At 44.2% G+C, this 20,737-nt stretch overlaps 2 long non-coding RNA genes across 2 annotated transcripts; one reads left to right on the plus strand and one right to left on the minus strand.

Moving 5' to 3' along the window:
- Window positions 1-5,108: 5,108 nt before the first annotated feature.
- On the minus strand, window positions 5,109-7,855 carry LOC309531190. Its single transcript, XR_014219124.1, has 3 exons — window positions 7,543-7,855; window positions 5,880-6,064; window positions 5,109-5,226 (listed from the first exon to the last, which is right to left on the minus strand). It is a non-coding gene; the product is annotated as an uncharacterized lncRNA (long non-coding RNA).
- Window positions 7,856-7,907: 52 nt separating this feature from the next.
- Window positions 7,908-8,696, plus strand: LOC309531235. The gene is made up of 2 exons (XR_014219162.1): window positions 7,908-8,118; window positions 8,460-8,696. It is a non-coding gene; the product is annotated as an uncharacterized lncRNA (long non-coding RNA).
- Window positions 8,697-20,737: the final 12,041 nt, after the last annotated feature.

Raw genomic sequence — 20,737 nt, forward strand, 5'->3', positions numbered from 1 at the left:
CATATAATGTACGATATTGCAACTCAAATCCTTTAATTGTCGCTCTTAGGAATGAAAGTTGGCTCTCTGGTTGACAGGATTGTCATTTTCTCTTTTTATTAATTGTATGGGCCTGATACACACATACACATCTCCGTTTTTTTTTGTTTTTTTTAATGTTTTAAATGTTACAATTCAAATTCTGTAAACAGGCTTTCCATTCTCCGAGCACCCAAAATAAATGCACGCTTTAGGGAATCTTAACAGATAAATCTTATCACTCTACACTCAGAACTACGAACCACCGACTTTTACAGGAATTTCTTCCTCCTTTAACATTTTAAAGCAAGGGATGGCCATCTGTCTTGGGTGCTTTATCTGAGATTTCTGCATTGCAGAGGATTCGACTAGTTGACCCTCAGGGTCCCTTCCAACGCTACAATTCTATGATTCTAAGTAAGGTTGAGGATTGGAGCCTTAATTCTGATAGTTTAAACGTGACGTTATTGAAAATTAAACATTGTCGACTTGAAAATGTCGCCTCTTACGACAATATCTGGCGATTGACCTCTTGTATGAAAATGGTGTTTGGTACATTTCTGTGGAGTAGCATCTTATAGAGACAATGGGGCTCTAATTGTGGTGTCTGTGTAATAATGAGGTGTGCATATATGAGCTGATTAGTACCTTCATATACAGACATTCCTCCATGTGATGTCAAATCACTAAATGATGAATGACGGGAATGGCAATGAGCTATGGCTTAATGATCCCGGACTGCATTAAGCCAATGGCCAATCTTGAACCGGTTATCTGAGACCATTGATTTGCAAATTCACCCGCATTAACTCTCCCACTTTATGACCGATACTAAAATCAGAATAAACTGAATGTACTTATTCGCATCTTTTCTTCCATTAATAAACACGTTTGGGACCATTTCTGTTTGTCCCCTTCTGCTTTGCAAGCCAGTCTGCAATGGAGTCCTTTGAGAACATGATTCAGAAAGGTAAACAGATTATTAGAGTTCCCTAGCATTTCCTTCCCCTCCTCCCCACTGCAAAAGCTTTTAAACTATACTCTTTATGACTGTTTAATAGTAATGCGAGTATTAATGTCGTATTACTAAACTCTCCCCACAAAGGGGCTTGCTTTGCAAATTAGAAAGCATTTATGAAGACATTCTCTATGTGCTTTTGCTACAATTGCATTGGAGGGTTCTAAATAATTTTGATCCAAGTTTAATTTGTTCTTGACAAATGTGCAAGACTGCATGATGTATATACTTCTATATCTTTGCCCATTCCATTTTCCCCCTCTCAATTTAGGAGTATAACGGTTTTGAGTAGGAGTGGCAAAACATCTCATATTTACATACAGGTTTTCTTAAGATTAGCTGCTTTCCACATTACATAAAATTTGTTTTTTTTTCTGTAGAAGAAGAAGAAGAGGAAGAAGAGAGAGAGAGAGAGAGAGAGAGAGAGAGAGAGAGAGAGAAACTCAAAGACTCATAAATATTTCAAAGTTTTTTAAAAGAGTTTCTTTAAAATTGGCCCTGGCTGATTTTGTAATTTTGTTTAAAAAATTATAAACACATACCATATCTACATTGCAATGTGCTTCATGAATTATTCTTAAACCCCAATATTTATAAAATGAAAGATTTGCTTTTAAATAGCGTTGGCAAATAAGTTCATATTAAGGACACATTGCATTATATTTTTTTCTGCATATTCAGAGAACATTGTATGTTTGTGAAAATATCTCTCTCTGTGTGTGAGGGGGGTGTTGACATGAACGATAGTCATTGAGTATACGATATTGTTATTTTTTAAAAGACAGTTGGTTCTTAAGTTAACAATTAATTTGTGCTATTCCCTGCAAGTATTTTCATCACAGTCTCCTTGCTTCCACCATGTGTACATATGAAATTGGAAGGCTTCATGTTCATAAACAGCAGGTTTCTTATCTCCCTCTGCTTTCCTCCCAGTAAATAATCCAGGAATCATGTTGGGGCAAAAAAAGCATAGAGAAATTAATATTTTCTTGGGGCTTCCCCGGAGAGCTTTCGCAATGCGTGTCCCAAATACACTCCCACCTGTGGCTTACTTTCAGGCAGGTCTCTGTCATCCAGTCTCAGTCCTGGAATCGGAGATGTAATAATATAGAATTAATTATAGAAGAATTATTACTCCAAACATACCCTACACACCTGGGCTGAGATCCGGGGCTTCCAGGTCAGCTTCTGCAGCTTCCACATAAGCTTCACCCTGGCACCTTTCCTTTTAGCAATAAATCAGTGCTTGCAACAGATTTTTCTCAGTTGCATTTTGTCCATCACACGCCACCCATTGTATCTCACCGTGCCTTGCAGCAAATGCTGGCTCATTCATTTTAAATATTCATTCACTTTATCTTGCATCCTGCTCTTTCCAAGAGACTCGCGCTGGAGAACACCGTATTATTCAAAACACACACACACACACAATGTTTTAAAATGATTCCTCTATGTAAAGGTAAAGGGACCCCTGACCATTAGGTCCAGTCGTGACCGACTCTGGGGTTGCGGCGCTCATCTTGCTTTATTGGCTGAGGGAGCCGGCGTACAGCTTCCAGGTTATGTGGCCAGCATGACTAAGCCGCTTCTGGCGAACCAGAGCAGCGCACAGAAACACTGTTTACCTTCCCGCCGGAGCAGTACCTATTTATCTACTTGCACTTTGATGTGCTTTCGAACTGCTAGGTTGGCAGGAGCTGGGACCGAGCAATGGGAGCTCACCCCGTTGCAGGGATTCGAACCGCCGACCTTCTGATTGGCAAGTCCTAAGCTCTGTGGTTTAACCCACAGCGCCACCCGCATCCCATCAATTCCTTTACATACCTTGCTTAAATTAACCCTGTGCACATTTCTTAGCTGTTGTTGTGGACTACAACTTCCGACATCTTTAACCATTAGTCATGCTGGCTGGAGCTGTTGGGAACTGGAGTCCAGCAGCTGGAAGGCCACAGTTTTGGAACAGATTAAAAAATGGTCTTATACTAGCTACCTAGCTGAATATTGTCTATGCTCACAGGCCAAAACTCTCCAGGATTCCAGGCAGGGTTCTTTGCCAGCCCTACTTGGAGATCCTGGCATTTGAACCTGGAGCAGTCTGCATGCAAAGCAGACGTACTAAAACACTGACCTGTGGCTCTTCCTGGGTTCGCCAGCTCTGTTCTCCTTGCTTTGCCAGTTCTATGCAGTGTCAGATTTACGTATTAGCTAAACAAGCTAGAGCTTTAGGGTCCCACTCTCTTGGGGGCCCAAAAAAATTTAAAGAAAAAAAACCTGGATGCACATTTCCAAAATATAAGATAAAAAACCAATAAAATAGAACCTACATACAGCAACAGTGTTTTGTGTTGTGTAGGCTCCTATGATGCAAGTAATGGGCCCCGCCTGCTAGCATGCTCCCTAAAATATCACTAGTTAGATACCTGTTAGGTCCATAAATGATCATATAGCATATAGAAGAGTTTGGATTTGATATCCCGCCTTTCACTCCCCTTCAGGAGTCTCAAGCAGCTAACATTCTCCTTTCCCTTCCTCCCCCCCCCAACAAACACTCTGTGAGGTGAGTGGGGCTGAGAGACTTCACAGAAGTGTGACTAGCCCAAGGTCACCCAGCTGCTACATGTGGAGGAGGGGAGATGCGAACCCGGTTCCCCAGATTAGGAGACTACCGCTCTTAACCACTACACCACACTGGCTCCCTTAATATATTCAACACAACAAAGAGTGACAATTTGTTGTTGACACATAAAGGACCCCATTACCTTCAGTAGCTTAGGGCCTCATCAAACCTAAATCCATTCCTGGTTCCATGATGAAATTATATTCCCTAGTTGCTCACATTGCTTTGTTGACATTTCTATCTCCCTCTACAACAGAAGTTCCCAAACTTATTTGCCCCCTTTTCAGAAAAAAAAAATTACTGGAGGAGGTGAACTAGACCCCAGGATTAAAAACCCATAGGGCAGACTGGAATGAAACCTGCCGGCTCAGTCCAATCCGCGCAAGGGGCGGTTCTGGTGCCACAGCCCGCCTGCCATTGGCCAAATCAGTTGCCTGCAGCACGACCCCCCCCCCCAGATCGAGGGAAGGCATTGTCACCGTCCCACAATGCTGTCCGACCTGGCAGTATCCATCATTACACAACAGATGGAACATGTACGAATGGCTTTTCAAAATTTTCTTCTCCTTTTCTTTATGGTTGCACCACCCCCTTATTTTTATTCAACATCCCCCAATTGCACCTGAGGCAAGTACCGCCCCCTGGACCATCCCAGCAACCCCAGAGGGCAATATTGCCATCTTTGGGAAACACTGATCTGCGTCCTTGATCACCACCCTTGGACCAACTTTATCCCTCCCTAACTGATGTTCTTGACAGTAATGAGAGGGGACCATTGACAAGTTGGGTTTCTTCCCCTCAGAACCTGGCAAAAGGCTGCGGATAATGTGAAATGCACAGTTAAATGATGGAACTTGTTCCTACAGGAGGCAGTGATGGCCAACAACGCAGTTGCCTTCAAAAGATGATTAGATAAACTCACGGAGAAGAGGGTTATCAAAGGCTACCAGCCAGGATGGCTGTATTCTGCCTCCACAGCCAGTGTGGTGTAGTGGTTAAGAGCGGTAGACTCGTAATCTGGTGAATCGGGTTTGTGTCCCTGCTCCTCCACATGCAGCTGCTGGGTGACCTTGGGCCAGTCACACTTCTCTGAAGTCTCTCAGCCCCACTCACCTCACAGAGTGTTTGTTGTGGGGGAGGAAGGGAAAGAAGAATGTTAGCCGCTTTGAGACTCCTTTGGGTAGTGATATAGCGGGATATCAAATCCAAACTCCTCCTCCTCCTCCTCCTCCTCCTCCTCCTCCTCTTCCTCTTCCTCTTCCTCTTCCTCTTCCACAGTGGGAGACGACAATGCTTCCAAAAACCAGTTTCTGGAAGCCATGGGAGGAGAGAGTGCTCTTGTGCCCAGATCCTGCTTGCTGGCGTCCCACAGGCATCTGACTGGCCACGGTGAGAGCAGGAAGCAGCACTAGATGCTCTTCTTATGTTCTTAAGTCTGAGTTTTCTGCGAAAGGTATGCTTGAGAAAGCTGCGCTGAAATCAGCACCTCCTTCAATTGCACAGTTAAGTCCTGTCATCCTTCATGCAAATGCCGTGGGGGCACTTGTAGCTTCTCATTGTTGCAGAGGGGAAGCTGCAGAGAGGGGGAGATGAGGAGATCAAGGCACTAAGGTCCGATTTCTGACAGTGGATTTTAGCTGAACTGGGAATCAGTTGCAGACTTGCTCCTGCTCTCTCAGCTTCCTTGTCCCATGTACACACCCTTCCATTGCCCCAGATGACCTGCCCCACCTTCAGTCACCCAAGGACACATGAAGGTGCAGGTGAATCATATTCCCTCAACTGAGAGCTGCAGGCTAGACCTGAAAAGATAGGAGATGGAAGTAAAACAGATATACCGGTAGAATTTTCGGTGCTGGTGTGGTAGAAAATGTAACTGGTTCTTTTTTTAAAAAAAGAAAAAAAAGAAGAACAAACGGAACGGGCAGAATGCACCACGAAAAGGACAAATAACAGATGGACAAGCATAATTCAAAAGCAAATGCCAAATATTAGAAGGAACAACAGAGTTGGCTAACATATTGGCACAAAAGCAAAATAGATTCGGAAGACCAGCACAGTTATATAAAGTCCCTCTGGAGGGAAGAGAAGACAGTAGGTTGGCCATTTAGACATCGTCAAAAAAGAGGACAAAAGTGGGTGCTGATTTGCATCAAAGTCGCATGAGTAAATTTATATGTAGCGACGCAATGTCAGAAATAACTAGTGCAACTAGAAATACAATACCTCCCCCTCTGTGTTCGGGGTGGTGGTGGTGGTTGTGACATGGTGTCCTACGTTCCTCCTCAGTCTGCTGTAGTTTTGATGGGCAATTTCAAGACCCCCGCTCCTCTTATGGGGGGTTCTTGATCTTTAAACTGGACTTGGACCAGGCAGCCTCTTCAAAGAGTCTTCTGTAAAGTAGGACCACCCTAGAAGTTATGCGTTTTGATGCAGTGTTAAATAAGGAACTAAATTATCTGATATGTATAATATTAAGTAAGTGTTCCCTGATGGAGGGAGCTAAATGGCTTTGCCCCAGTTTTCAGGGCACATCCAGTGCTATTTTTCTAGAAAAAGTGGTGCCAGAACTCACTATGAACTTCTCCCTCTTTTTCTTAGGATGGCAATGGCATCTGCCTGAGAGGTGCCTGAGCTGAGGTCTAGTGAGCTCTGTTTATATATATAAAAAAGCCCTGGACATCTCTCTCTCTCTTTTCTTAGTAGTATTCCTTTGCTAAGTTATGCTTGAACAAGCCCCAAAGTGGGGTGACTAGTACAAGGACTGTGGGCTCCAAACATTTAGTATACCACACCAAAGATGGAAGCACGATAGCTTACATCATAGCCTAGCTCTGGCACTAGTATACCCCGCAAGTGTCCCGTGATCTCATGTCGTTTCACAGTGTGATTTTCCTCTGAAAGAAAGCAACCAATATGGCTGCCATGTTCTTGCGGTAAGAAAAGAGCAGATGGAATCCAGGAAGATGGCGTCCCAGATTTTGGCTTCAAGGTGTTGAAGGGTATGCACTAGGACCCTGGTTTTGGTTCCTACAGCTGGATGTGGGTCCTCTCCCCAGCCCACAGTCCTTCCCAGGTTTCAAATTTCCCTGGTTTTGTTCCACCCCCTCAAGTGTTTTTGCCTGACCAGGATGTGTCCTCGAACCTTAAATATAAATCTACATAGCCATTATAAAACAGGGAAAGGGTATATATCCTGTCACTCTTTTATGTTTATTCCAAAGATCCATAATGCTTTGTTCAGTTTTCCTTGTATAACCCCAGGATGTTATCTGGCTCAAAGTTGCCAGAACCCATAATTTATTGAACCACACTTTCTCCATTTATAGGATCTGTTCCTAATTCATAATGGGCTCAGTGAGGAGGAAGTCATGAGCATCTTCAATCCCACCTTCCCTTCCAAGTTTCAGCACCTTAAGCTGCCCTTGCTCTCATCTTGTTCTCATTTTTTGAAGAAACAACACAAAGTTGAATAACCTTATTAGGTGCAGGGAGGTTTTCTGTGGCGGGGGGAAGGATATCGTCACAAAGAGCAGCTGGTACAATCTTTACATTGTGGCATCACAAATTTGTTTGCACTTCATACAAGCGGTTATACAAAGAATAGCGCAAATACCCGGGGTCTCCTTTTCTTCCCACTCCACTCCTGAGGATTTCTGAATGTCATCGGAGATTATGAAGACTGAATGCAGCAAGTGAGTAATAATATTCAGTACCTAAGAGATCAGTTCGTTTTTGTTGTTGTTGAAAACGCCACAGATTTTCTGCTGACCCTGTCAACAACTACGAGAAGCTAATTTGCTAGCTCAATGACTCATCATTGGTTCAGTTTACACGGAGCTGACAAAGGTCAGCCGTGTAAAGGAAAGTATTTGGTTTTGATACTTACATCAAGGAGCTGCGATACTTCCTATGATTCCATGATTGATTTAATGTAAATTCGCCTAATTGCATAACTAAAGTGAACAGTGCTAGATGCTGCTGTCATTCGCTTTCAGTTATACTGGAGAGTTGTTAACGGTGGGTTTAATAAAAGCAGACCTGACCCACTTGGGCTGTTTGCAGTATAAACACAACTCTGGACATGCTGTTGCAAGTTACACACTCCCATTCGGATTGTGCCGGCCATGGTAAGATATGCTCCTTCTGGAGGGTTTCAGGCCTCAGCTGCACTGCCAGAGGTTAGCGGCTTCTGTTTTGTTTTGGTCTGGTTGCCATGGGGACAGGAGGAAGGGGAGGAAAGGTGGGCATTAGGTGTCTTTCCATTCCACTGCACACCTGTGCTGCGTAAGAGAGAGAGCAGCTTGACAGGAAGTGGCTATGTGGAAGCCCATGCTCATTCCAGTTCACCTCCTGCAACTTAAGGGATGTAGGAATGTTAAAGGCTCAAAAGCTGAGCACGCACAATGGTTGGCAGTGTGGACAAAAACAACAGCAACACAACACCATATAAATACATTGTTAAGTAAGAACAGAGTTAAGTGCTTGGCTGTTTGCTGTGGGTCCAGTCCTAGGCTGGGTGCAAGATTCAGGCTGTGAAGCTCACAAACAGAGCAGGAAGGCAGAAATACGAACCCTGAATGTAGTGGCTCCATTAGCGATTAGTAGTGGTACTATTAGCAGGACCTGAAGCAAAACATTATGGTGTGAGAGCTGTTCGGGGTTCAAACCAAGCTGATATGTCCTTTTCCGTGACAGTCCACTTCCCAGATTTCCATTTTCTCCCTACAGTCCGTAGACAACATTCTGTGCCCACCGATTGTGCCCAATGCATATTAAGCTTCTTCTTCTTCTTCTTCTTTGCAGGGGGTGTGTGTCCTCGCTGCCCTTCATCCTACCATACACGCTTAAGCCTTCAGACGTGGTGTTTCTATGTGGCCACCGTGAATGATAGGAAGAGATTTATGGACAATGCCTGTTAACGGAGCTTTGGGTATGTTAAGCTGAAATTGCAATTTTATGATGTGAACCGCCCCGAGACCCACGGATGAATGATGGTGTACAGATTTAATAAATATCAATAAAAATAATAATTCATATTAATTGCATTATTTATTTATTTATTTATTTAGAATGTATCCTACCTTCTGCCATGGAAACTGAGTTGGTGTGGATGTGGTTCTTGAGCAGTCATCTATCTGAACACCAACCAGACCCAGAATTAGGAATGGATGAAAGTTCAGGATTCTTGACCTGGTTTATGTTCCTTGCACATAAAGTGGCCAGTCTGTGCAGATTTTTTAAGGATTTTGGTTTTTTTTAATAGTCATGCTTTCAACTGGCTTAATTTTTTGGGGGAGAATTTCCATGCTGGTCCATGTCTTTCCTGGATCTTTCCTTCTTTTAAACAACCGTTCTGGCTCACTTGGAGAAGTGCTGAGGTTCCCACTCTTATACTGTGACTAGAAAGTCGCCTGGAAGGAGCAGTATGTTATAAGATGTTGCCCCTTCTTGGTAATTCTACGGGGGGGGGGGGGACATGGCTACCATCATGTACTTAGGGGACAGCCATCTTTTGTCCCCCCTACAATATGTAAGGTGGTCTTTGTCTGGCAGGAAAGAAAATCATAGCCAGCTTTCCACAGGGGAAGGAAGAAAGGAAAATCCTTTGTCAGACAAGAGATGCAGATACTATATATCTATCTCCAATCTATCGCAACTTCAGAAAAAGACATTTCTTAACAGAGAACAGGCGGATAGCTTTAGTGTGGAAAGAGTTAAAGCCTTGTTGAGAATTCCAAGCATACCTATATTCATTTCTTTTTGAATAAAGTGACAAATTCCCATTCTTGGTCACTGGAGCACAAAATTAGCCTGGTGCTGCAGTGAAAGGTCAACATGGAAAGAAATAAACAAGAGGTGAGAGGTCTTGACCCAAGTATAGAACAATAGAGATGGCTAAATAAAAAATTAATTCTACTGTATGCTATGGTCCCGCCCCCCCCCTTTTACCTTCCCTATAGAATAGCCACAGAGCACAGAATGGCTGCTTCAAAGCTTAAACCCAGGCTGCAGCCACACCATATATTTGAAGTATTATGCCACCTTGGATAGTCATGGCTTACCCCAAAGAATCCTGGGAATGTAGTTAGTTTCAAGGTGCTGAAGTTGTTAGGAGACCCTTATTCCCCTCACAAAGTTATTCTTCCCAGAATGGTTTTACAATAAATTCTTCTTCCCCAGGAACCAGTGGCATAGGCTGGGGGCCAGAGGGATGATTGCCCTGGGCACAAAATTGTTGTTGCTGTTGTTGTTGTTTAGTCATTTAGTCATGTTCGACTCTTCGTGACCCCATGGACCAGAGCACGCCAGGCCCTCCTGTCTTCCACTGCCTCCCGCAGTTTGGTCAAACTCATGCTGGTAGCTTCGAGAACACTGCCCAACCATCTCGTCCTCTGTCGTCCCCCTCTTCTTGTGCTCTCCATCTTTCCCAACATCAGGGTCTTTTCCAGGGAGTCTTCTCATGAGGTGGCCAAAGTATTGGAGCCTCAGCTTCACGATCTGTCCTTCCAGTGAGCACTCAGGGCTGATTTCCTTCAGAATGGAGAGGTTTAATCTTCTTGCAGTCCATGGGACTCTCAAGAGTCTCCTCCAGCACCATAATTCAAAAGCATCAATTCTTTGGCGATCAGCTTTCTTTATGGTCCAGCTCTCACTTCCATACATCACTACTGGGAAAACCATAGCTTTAACTATACAGACCTTTGTTGTTTTGCACCCCCTAACAAAATTGTTAGGGGGTGCAAAATTTCAATGCCTGGTGCTGCCTCAATACACCTGCACTTTCCATTGTTGGGCTCCATTGAAAACAGCTTCTCCATGCGAACCAGGAAGTGGCCTCTCCAGACAACGCCAACAACTCTTCTTTTCTTATTTCTGTGGCTGCAGTTTCCTGGGTGAAGCAGACACCTTTAGGAAGTTGAAATGCACATGCATACTCTGCATGTTTCCATCCCTCCCACCCACTGCCTCCATGCAGCCCCTGGCACTGGCAACCCATGCAATGCCACTGCCAGGAACCCTAGGTAATTGTAGCTCCATGAGGAGAATAGGAGGTCTCCTAATAACCCTCAGGAGCCTTAACAAAGTACACTTCTCAGCATTTTTTTTGTGTGGGGGCCATGACTGTTTAAAAATGGCTTGCATATGGGAAGCAACTTGAATATAGAGTCATTGTCTGGTCAACATTTTGATAGATGGTTTATGGTTCAAGAGTTCTGTCATAATTAAGTGGGACATCTTTCTTTCTTTTCTTTCTTTCTTGGGAGATGCAATTTATAAAAAAAAAGAGTCATGAATCCCACTGGATAACATTGGGCCATCCGCATTCTCTGCCTAACTTACCTCACAGCATGGTTTGTGAGGATAGTATTGAGCAACCCTCATGCATGATACCCTAAGCTCTTTAAAGAAGTGGTAGGTTAGCACAAGGCAACCAAACAGAACCCATTCAGCGGATCGAATTTCACATATCGTAAAGCAGCTTTTCCTCACCTGGTGCCCTCAAGGTGCTGCTGAACTACAACTCCCATCAGCCCCTGCCAGCATCTGTACTAGTAAAGAAAACGCCAGCTTTGCCAAATGTGGTTGTCCTTTAATGGAAGGAGGACAATGAACCAGATAATATCCCCATAGAAGACACTGTGTTGATTTATACAATATTTGACTTTATATGAAAATGCACTCATTTCCGGTAGATTCACAGTTGTTTTCTGTCTGGTGTAGGAAGTCATGGCTCAGTTACCAGCTGCAACTGGGTGAAGGCAGCACTGCCTTTAACATCAAAGCGTGTTGCCTTCATTCTAGCGCAAGTCTTCTGGAGAGAGACTTGCGTCACCCCATGATAAATATGATCCCCAACAGCAAGTCAACTATGTTTAATTTAATGGCACCAGCAGATTAAACCAGAGGCTCTTTATTTCTGTTCGTCGTGTTTTGGGTCCTAGTGTGTTAACTTTGCTTCACTGGTTGAGTCGTGTTGTTTTATTCTGAAAGGAATACTTGCCTGCTGCTAGCCTCCTTCCCCCTCATAGGATTCGCTCCTGCTCTTGGCTTCAGATGCTTCACATTAGCGGCAAAAGCAGAGCTGTACAGCTTTTTGCCAATTGGCACGGTGCATTTCAGCAGGTTGAAAAGGGCTGTATTAGGCCAACAGTAGAAAACAGTTGCCCAGATGACTTAACTGTAAAACCTCAGATTTACAAACAGTACCAGGAATACACCCAGGCCACATGAAGACTCTATCGGATGTGTCTGGAGGGCTCTGGGCACGCATGGGGAGAACTCTGCGCAGCCGAATTCCGATACAAAAATATGGAGTGGATTATGGAGACCACTCTGTGTTTTTTTCCGCAAAGCAGGCTGGAGGTTTGCTGGGGCAGAACAAAATCCACTCACGTTCCACCAAAACTTTTTAGAGTAGTGGAAACAACTAGTTTCTTTTAGGGATGAATGCATGAGTTTATTTGCAGCCCATGTCAATTTCGCAGTCCATGTCAATTTCATGAATCTTCATTCTGTTTACATATCAATCTGTGCTTTTTGGGGGGGGTGGTAGGGGCTACATTTAAGTACATATTTTACCCCAAAAATGATAATTTTGATCTGCATATGCATTTGTATTTTAGCATAAAACATAAATTTGTTTCTGAGTTTTGGTTTGCTGCTTGAGTTGAGAACTAAAATTGAGATAAGTGCAAAATCCCCCCCCAAAAAAACTGTATTAGTTTAGGAGCACAATTTGTTGTTGTTGTTTGAATTTGAGGACCGTTTTGTGTGTGTGTGTGTGTGTGTGTTATAGTATAAAACCACAATATTCACAATGCAGTAGCAAACAAAAACCATACCCTGGCAGTTTAAAAGGCCACAGATTGTTGGGAGAAGAGGAATATTTTTGCCTGGCACCTAAAGATATGTAAGGATGGTGCCAGGGGAGCTGCCCTGGGGAGAGCATCCCACAAACAAGGAGCCACCACAGAATAGGCAAATTCAACTGGTTCCCTTATAAATGAGGACCAAATGAAATTCTCCTCCATCTCTAGCTTCCAATCATCTACTTTCTCCTTCATAGGGATGTGGGAGAATTTTGAATCATTTCACATTTGAAGGCAAGGGGGGTGAGAGGGAAATGCAAACCAAAACACAGCCCCCTTTCTGCATTTGCATGTTTTTGAATTTTGCAATGCAGCAGACTCTATGTTCCTTCGTTCCTCTTCCCTCCAGGAGCACCAGGAAAGGATTATAAAGTACTGAGTCTACACATCTCAGACTGGGCACACCAGTGTAACAATGACATGGTACATTAGGCTGGATCATGGTGAAGGACCATCAGTGGTGACCTGAGCACAAGGATTGCGGTAGGTGTATACAATCCCAATCTTGTGCTATGTCAGTGCTGGTGCCTGATCTCAGCATAGTTGAACACCTGCCAAGGGTCCAAATCCCAACAAGAGCTGCCTGGGCCTGTTGCGCCTCCTTCTTAAGAAGGGAACCCAGAGAGAGTAAGGAACTGAATTTGGGCAGCCATGAGAAAACAACTGCCACTTCCTCCTTGAACTTTGGCTTCAGAACTGTAGTTATCAGGCACCTCATACTCAAAGGTTTTCATTCCGTTTATGGAGAATGTTTGAAACGTGTAGGCCTAGCATCTAAACAATGCACAACAACTACCACTTATGCTCAGGGCTGCCAATTTGTGTGCACATTTAGGAGATACGCATAAATCAGGCCCCACAGACCCTTAGGTGTAAATTTATTTTTTAAAATAAGCCAATCATTGAAAGGCAGGTATGAAACATTATAAATTAACAAATTCACAAGAACAAGCACATTTGAGGCGAACTGAGGTTTTTACATTTCTTTATGTTTTATATTCTGCTGGAAGCTGCCCAGAGTGGCTGGGGAAACCCAGTTAGATGGGTGGGGTATAAATGATACAATTATGATGATGATGATCATCATCATCATCAATGATGAGGTGTGGAGTTGGCAATGGCAATCAAGAGGACCTATAGGGGAAGGTGCCTTGTCCAATTGTCTCCCCCAAAAGCCTGGAGGTGGCATTGCAACTTACTTTAATGCAAGCATAGGCAAACTCGGCCCTCCAGATATTTTGGGACTACAACTCCCATCATCCCTAGCTAACAGGACCAGTGGTTAGGGATGATGGGAGTTGTTGTAGTCCCAAAACATCTGGAGGGCCGAGTTTGCCTATGTCTGCTTTAAGACAAGGGTGGGGCAGCCTTGACACTCCTGACTTCGTTGGATTGCAGCTCCCTTCATCTCTGACCTTTGGCTATGCTGGCTGGGACAGGATGTGAGTTTCACCATCCCTGCTTTAAGGTAACTGGAAATATAACTCAGGCATTGCACTGCAATGAGCTGACCTGTTATCTTGTGCCAGTTGGCTTGGCTTCCATACAGCCCATGGCCTGTGGTGGCTGATGATGTTGAAAAATTGAGAATTATATTATATGGATATAATCCTTATTTATGACAGAGATGTCTGGCTGCAGGAAAGGCAGAAAGCAGTTAAAAGGGCCATAAACAAGATGCAAAAAGTAAATGGAATGTAAAAATTCCCCTTGCAAATTCCTGTTTTTAAATTATTGCTGTTATTATTAATTTTATGCATTATCGGCCCTCATTGTAAACTGTATTGATTGTAGCAAGTGGGAAGTGTTGATATACCCGCAGCTACTGTTAACAAAGATAAAGGTATCAATTATCAATTAGCAAATTGCTGCAAATAAGAACAAGGGAAGGGAAGAAAGTTCCTTACAGGGAATAGCTGACACCTTTGTGGTGTTTTGTAAATTATCCCCCCCCCTTTTATAAAGGAATATTTTTCTGCGTTTTATACCATTTTCATTTATACATTTTTATGTATATATTATAAAAAAGGTGTCTGGGACGTAATTACCAAATATGTTAGAGATAAGTTGCTGTTCTTTTAATCATTTGCGGAACAAATATTAATTGCTTCCCCAAAAATATATTTTTGCCCTTTTCTGCAGATAACAAGTAAAATTAACTAACAGTTCAATTATTCTATTAATGAGGTAGCTCCCTTCCCCACTGGCATGAATTCTAAGTGGTGTCTGTATGAGTGTGTGTGTGTGTTTTATTCTTCAAATGCCTCTTATTCTGCAAGCAATCAAATATCTTTTTTCTTTTTTGCTGCATAATCAAAAAATCCTACTCCAGAAAAAAACAAACACCAGACTACCACTGATACAAAAATGACGGCCATGTTCCTTCCATTAACTAGTTTTCATGAATTCAGGAATACAGGAGAATGACTAGAGAGGGGTTCAGGTGAACCCCTTCACACTTTCAAGCACAGGCTAGCCCCACTGTCTGTCACTAACTTGCTCTGTGACCATGCTCTCAATGTGCTTGGTGCGCAGAGCATGAGTAGGAACTCTGTGTGCATACTCATTAAGGCAGAAGTCCTCCATACAAAGTGGGGGTCTTGAAAATGTAGATGAAATCTGTGAGTTGCCCCCAGAGAGATCCATTTCATGCATTAAACACACAACTGGTGTGAGACACAGGAGGTGTTTGTGTGAACACCAGGGGTGCCAACTGTAGGGGGCTCTGGCTGCCCCCTTTCTTGTGGGCCACACCACAGAGCCTCCAAAACAACTTCCAGTGCCTCACGAAGCACTGGAAGTTACGTCCAAGGCCTCGTGAGACATCAGACGTGGTGTCCGAGGTCTTGTGAGATCTTGGAACCTGACTTCAGTTGGCACTGGAAGTCAGGTTCCAAGGTCTCACAAGAGGCCTCTCTGAGGCCTCACAAGATCTCGGAGATGCTTTCCGAGGTCTTGTGAGGTCTTGTGAGGTGCCACTAGAAGACAGGTTCTGAGGTCGGGGGCACAGATGACGTCATGACGTCATGTCACAATGTGACATCTTGATGTTATGCACGCTGGGCACCCATAACTTGGGGCTCAAATTGGCTCCCCTCTAAAAGGAGAGGCAAGAAGAGAACAATGAGGGAGAAACATTAATGAGTGGCTGGTTTTCTCTCAGAGGCCTAAGTACCTCCATTCTACCAGAGCAAGAGTGAGGAACCTCAGGTCATGGGACAAAATGTGACCTTCCAGACCTCTCCTTCTGACACTTGGGACCGCCTTTTGAGCCACACCCCCTGCTTTGCTGGGCTTCAGAGTTTCTGTGCAGCTGAACTTTGATAATGCTTTTTTCTTCCCTACATGAAGGATAGAGGAGGATGTGCAACTGCAAAGAAACCAGTTTACTGACTGGGACAGCAGCATATTCCTGCATTGCAGCAGATTGGGCTAGATGACCCTCGTGGTCCCTTGCAGCTCTCCCATTCTATGATTTTATGATTCTTTGAATGAAGGTAAAATTCATATTGGATGCTCTTGCTCTGGAGCTTTCCTCAAGCCACACCCCTCACTGGCCTTGTTTCACCCCGCAAGTGTTACTGACCGGCTGCAAGAGATGCAGCTCAGCTGGCAGAGCATGAGACTGTTAATTTCAGAGTTGTGGGGTCGAGCCCCACACCTGGCTAAAGGTTTCTGCATTGCAGGAACCCTCATGGTCCCTTCCACCTCTACAATCCTATGACTATATGAATTTGTTATTGGAATCTAAGAATACCTCTTCCTTGTTTGGCTGGAGGATAGGCAGGGTGTGTGAGAGAGACTGTTTTTAAAGTACCCTGCTGTATAAAAGGGAATTACAGTGGTACCTCTGGATGTGAACGTTCACATCCTGAGTAGAATGCAACCCGCAACCGCATGTCTGCGTGTGCACGGGTCGTGTTTCACCGCTTCTACGCATGCGCGTGATGTCATTTTGAGCGTCTGCGCATGCGCGAGCAACGAAACCCAGAAGTAACGTGTTCCTTTACTTCCGGCTCACCACGGAGCATAATCTGAAAATGCTCTACCTGAAGCATATTTAACCCGAGGTATACATTTACTGTTCCACCCACTTTCGCCTCTGATCCCTGCTTCCTACTGGCCCCCTCTGAAAGTTGCTCAGAAGGGAATGTGTCCCTTGGGCAGAAAAGGTTTTTCTATCCCTGACTCCAAGCATCTTTCGAACAAGCCAGCAGGCAGTCACTGCAGGCCAAGCCACCTCCTGGCCTGGCAGCTAACTGTCTTTAGTGAGAGCCAGTGTGCTGTAGTGGTTAAGAGCGGTAGTCTCGTAATCTGGGGAACCAGGTTCGCGTCTCCGCTCCTCCACATGCAGCTGCTGGGTGACCTTGGGCCAGTCACACTTCTTTGAAGTCTCTCAGCCCCACTCACCTCACAGAGTGTTTGTTGTGTGGGAGGAAGGGAAAGGAGAATGTTAGCCGCTTTGAGACTCCTTAAAGGGAGTGAAAGGCAGGATATCAAATCCAAACTCCTCCTCCTCCTCCTCCCCTTCTTCTTCTTCTTCTTCTTCTTCTTCTTCTTCTTCTTCTTCTCTGATTCCCACATTGCAGGGGGTTGGACCAGGTGACCCTATGAGTCACTTCCATCTCTACAATTCTGTGATTCTATGATTTACAGCAGATTGACCTTTCTTCACACCCATGGGCAAGGAAAGGATGCCGATATGGTAGAGTCATTTTGCCCTAGTACATAACCACAGGTTGTTGTTTGGTAAGTGCAGGCGTCCCCACCCCACCCCAAAGGAAATGCCATATGTTTTCACTTGCCACACCGCCCCCCATCAAAAAACAGAGGAGAAGAGTTCTCTTCCGCCCACCACCCCCACGCCCTGATTCAAAAGTTCGTTGTGCTGGGTAACAGCCCTAATGCACACAGGGTCCCCTTTGAGTTCTAGCGTCCTACAGCCGCGTGCCAACTAGACCACAGCAATATTCCTATCAATGTATATTTGTGGATGCAATTCCCCCCACATGCACAATTCACTGGTAATGCAAAACAATATGTTAAAAATAGTATGAATTACAATTATTTCGTATGATTCAGTAACCACAAATAAGCCATTATTGCAAGGGAAATGAATCAGCCAGCCCCTGGCAACAAATTCGAAGCGGCAAAGCAGCAGGTAAAATCCATCCCGGCTAAAATTATTACATATGTTTTTCTCGGAGTAATGAAGCACATTTGACATGAACATAAAGTAGCTGTTGAACTTAATCCTATAACTGAAACCTACAACTGTGGAAGCTACCAGGGGGTGAGGGTGGGGTTGGCGAAGGGGGGGATACCATGGCAGTTTCTGGGAGTGGGCTTGTCAGGAGGCATCTATTTATGGCTCCCGTTCCTGCTTTAGAGACAGTCTGGGTATTCGGATCTGGTATCTGCATGACTGCCAAGTTCGAAGAAACCTCTCTTGGTGGTAGTTCTGGACCTGAGATGTGTGTGTGTGTGTGTTATCTCACAAGCAAAATACCCCTTGCTGGGAATCGCAGGTAGAGAGAATGATATTGAGCTTGGATCCTGTTTATTGCCTATCAGAAGGTCGGGAGTGTGAATCCCCACAACGGGGTGAGCTCCCATTGCTCTGTCCCAGCTCCTGCCAACCTAGCAGTTTGAAAGCACACCAGTGCAAGTAGATAAATAGGTACCACTGTGGCAGAGAGGTAAACGGTGTTTCCATGTGTCAGAAGCGGTTTAGTCATACTGGCCCCATGACCCGGAAAGCTGTCTGTGGACAAACGCCAGCTCCCTTGGCCTGAAAGTGAGATGAGCGTTGCACCCCATAGTTGCCTTTGACTGGACTTAACAGTCCAGGGGTCCTTTACCTTTACCTTTTCCCTGTTGCCATCCCACAGGAATCTGTTTGGCCACTGTGAGAACAGGATGCTAGACTAGATGGGTCATTGGCCTGATCCTGATCCAGCAGGCTCGTCTTATGCTCTTATGCTCACTGTGGTTTCCAACACAGCAAAATGCCCAGACTTGCACTTTTTGTATCCATTTTTGAGATTTGTAAGTTTAGTCACAGTGAGTCAAGGACGGCTACATGAGTCACATGGTTTCGCTGATGAATCACTGCATGCCTCACTTCTTCGAGGATCTTTTCTCCTTCTTTTGCCCTGATTATTGTGTGATGAAATGTATCAGGGCAAGTCAAGTAAAATGCAACAGTGTCACCTCTCATTCTTCTTCCATCCTGCCAGTCACCCTATACAGTGATGAGCACTCGTGTCTGGCTAAAAAGATAATGATAGCCCTGACTTAATTGCACTTCGGAAGTAGTTTGGGGTTTCTGTATAATGCATACCCTCCAATATTTCTCTAATGAAAATGGGACGTCCATAATAATAATAATAATAATAATAATAATACCTCACCCATCAGACTCAGCCCCAGGCATTTTGGGTGGCTTCTAACATATATAAAAACATAATAAAGCATTAAACATTAAAAACTTCCAAATACAGAGCTGACTTCAGATATCTTCTATAGGCTGTCTCCTTGGCTGGCTGTGTGTGTGTGTGTGTGTGTGTGTGTGTGTGTGTGTCACATATCTCCATTCCCTCTAAGATCTCTCCAATGACAATAGTGACATCCTAAGGAAAAGCACTCCTTCATGGATCGCTGCCTTGTCGTGGCGAAGGGGCTTGAATAACTCAGAGAAGCTATGAGCTATGCCATGCAGGGCCACCCAAGACGGACAGGTCCTAGTGGAGAGTCTCAGATATGCAGATGACACAACCTTGATGGCAGAAAGTAAGGAACAATTAAAGTACCTTTTAATGGGGGTGAAAGAGGAGAGCGCAAAATATGGTCTGAAGCTCAACATAAAAAAACCACCTACTGGCAAATAGAAGGGGACGAAATGGAGGCAGTGAGAGATTTTACTTTCTTGGGTTCCATGATTACTGCAGATGGTTACAGCAGTCATGAAATTAAAAGACGCCTGCTTCTTGGGAGAAAAGCAATGACAAACCTAGACAGCTTCTTAAAAAGCAGAGACATCACCTTGCCAATAAAGGTCCGTATAGTTAAAGCTATAGTTGAAGTGGCTGGGCCAAAGCTGAAGATCAAACCTATCCATTCTTAAGGAAATCAGCCCTGAGTGCTCACTGGAAGGACAGATCGTGAAGCTGAGGCTCCAATACTTTGGCCACCTCATGAGAAGAGAAGACTCACTGGAAAAGACCCTGATGTTGGGAAAGATGGAGGGCACAAGGAGAAGGGGACGACAGAGTATGAGATGGTTGGACAGTGTTCTCAAAGCTACCAACATGAGTTTGACCAAACTGCAGGAGGCAGTGGAAGACAGGAGTGCCTGGTGTGCTCTGGTCCATGGGGTCATGAAGAGTCGGACACGACTAAACAACTAAACAACAACAAGGAAAAGCAGGGCATTCCGGGATCAAATCAGAAACTGGGACGGCTTCTGTAAATCTGGATCTGCTCTGGAAAATAGGGAAACTTGGAGCGTCTGATAGTGCACTTTGGGCCTCAGTAAAATGTGAGCATCTCTCTTCATTGACTAGTGGATTCAATAATTACTGAAGGGTTTTTGACATCCCACCCCTTCACTGATTTTACATAGGAAGAACCTCCATGCCTTTAAGAGGAATGGAGGGGGTTGTTGCTATTTAATACTTATTACTTGCTTTACTCAGGGAAAGTGACTTACAGACACAAAAGTTGATGAGGCTACATTTTAATATTCTAATGTTCCATTATTTTAATGTTGTGTTTTATTTTTGTTTTTAAGTTGTAATCATTCATCTTGTTTTTATTATTGCTTGTAAGCCGCTCTGAGCCCGGCCTTGGCTGGGGAGGGCGGGGTATAAATAAAAATTATTATTATTATTAAAAACCAATTACAATAAATACAGCCAATAAAAATCTAGTTGCAGCGGTTGCTTTAATCAGCCCCCACAATGGCAATTTTAACATGGGAAGATGGCAGAAGGTCCCCGTTTTTATCCTTGGCATTTCTGGGAAAGACCCCCATCTGAAACCCTGGCACAGCTCCTGAGCTAGACAGATCAATAGTTTGATTTGGTAAAATGCAGCTTTCCACATTTCGAGAGCAGTCCTAAAAGTGCCATCCTAAACACTTTTACTGGGGATTCAACCTAACGGAACTCAATGGTGAGGCAAACTTTTGAACAAAAATTCTGTGGGTCA

The sequence above is a fragment of the Podarcis vaucheri genome (genome assembly GCF_965113315.1).
Source record: "Podarcis vaucheri genome assembly, chromosome: 1".
Lineage (NCBI taxonomy): Eukaryota > Metazoa > Chordata > Lepidosauria > Squamata > Lacertidae > Podarcis > Podarcis vaucheri.